Consider the following 1,793-nt stretch of genomic DNA (forward strand, 5'->3'; position numbering starts at 1 on the left):
TATATGTTCAAAATGTTGCCAGATTTTTATTTGTACTGTTTGCAAACTTATAAAATAAATAAAGAAGATATGTTGATTTTTTTTAAAAAAAATTAAGGCAAAGTGGCATAACCACAAGTTACTCTCCAGATAGCATGCCATAGTCACAATGTCAAAAAATAGATTTAAAAAAAATATTAACAGGTATAAGGCAAAGAGGCCAACTCACCCACAAACACATCCAAATAGCACCAGAGACCCCCAAAGCTAGGAGGAACAGAGTGATAGGTTTTCAAGCCCTGAAAGTAAATAACTGCTAACCAAGATTTCTATATCCAGAAAGGCCCAGGAGAACTGCCTTTTTAAATTAGTGTAGAAAGTGTATTTTTCAAGACTGGCACAAAACAAAAACCCAGAATGTTATACACGGATATGAAAGACAGTCTCAATCAAGAGGGACAGGAAAGAATGAATTTCATGAAAAGAATAGCTGAACACAGAAGAAACGGGAAGGAATCTATCGTGCACAACACAGAAAACTAGCAAGACTCTCATATTAATAGGGAGAAAGAAAAAGACAAGCAATAAATAATCCAATCGGCTAGTTCTTCAGATTTACCCTTGGCCATGCTGATTGAACCCCTCCTACCAGCCCACCTCCATCCCCTTGGTACTCAGCCTTTGTGCAGCAGACACATGGTCCTTCTAGTTCTTCCCCAATGCCCCTTTCATCCTTCCCTTTACCCCATCCCCTACCCTCAGAACACTCTCTACCAAGGACCCTACACCCACCATACTTGGCTGGGACTCGGGAATGTCACAACCACCATACATGGCTAGGACTCAAATTGGGCAATAAAAAACAAAGAACAAAATACAAAAACCCTATTATATTAGGCCCAGAGAGTAAAGTATAAGACAATGACTTGAAAACATAAATTATAAATATGTTCAAAGACTTAAAAAGATATGAACAAAAGCTTTAATAAAAACACAAAAAGAAAAAAAATAAATAAAAAAAAACACAAAAAGTTGGGTGAAATGACAAAAACAATTCAAGACATAAAAGTATAATTTAATCTCTGTGAGATCTAGGCCAGCCTGGTCTACAAGAGCTAGTGCCAGGGCAGGCTCCAAAGCTGCAGAGAAACCCTGTCTCGAAAAACTAGGAAAAAAAAAATTAACAAAGAAAGAGAATCACTAAAGAAAGCCCAAACTGAAATAAAACTGGAAATAAAAAACTCAGGGTGTTAAACTAAAACCTTGGCAGTAAGCCTTATTAACAGATTAAAAAGACATGAAAGAGGAAATTTCAGATACTAAACACAAGTTAGAATAAATAGATAATTCAGTCAAAAAAAATTCAGGCACAAAACACCCAGAAATATGGGACGATATGAAAGACCAACCTATGAATAACAAGTATAGGGAAGGGGGAAGAAAAGCAGGTCAAAGGCATAGGAAGTATTTTTTAACAAAGTCATAGAAGCAAATTTGCTTAATCTAAAGGAAAAGGTGCTTGTTAAGGCACAAGAGGCATCCAGACATGATAGGACCAGAAAGGAAACTCCCCAAGACATATAGTAATGAAACCATAAAATGTACAGCACACAGAAAGAGTATCAAAAACTACAAAAGGGGGCTGGAAAAATGGCTCAGCCATTAATAGCACTGGCTGCTCTTCCAGAGGTACTGAATTCAATTCCCAGCAACCATGTGGTGACTCACAACCATCTGTAACGAGATCTGGTGCCCTCTTCTGGCCTGTAGGCAGAACACTACACATGCAGGCAGAACACTATACATATATATAT

This window comes from Alexandromys fortis, unplaced genomic scaffold, assembly GCF_014885135.2.
Source record: "Alexandromys fortis isolate MF-2015 unplaced genomic scaffold, M_Fortis_MF-2015_v1.1 scaffold_67, whole genome shotgun sequence".
Lineage (NCBI taxonomy): Eukaryota > Metazoa > Chordata > Mammalia > Rodentia > Cricetidae > Alexandromys > Alexandromys fortis.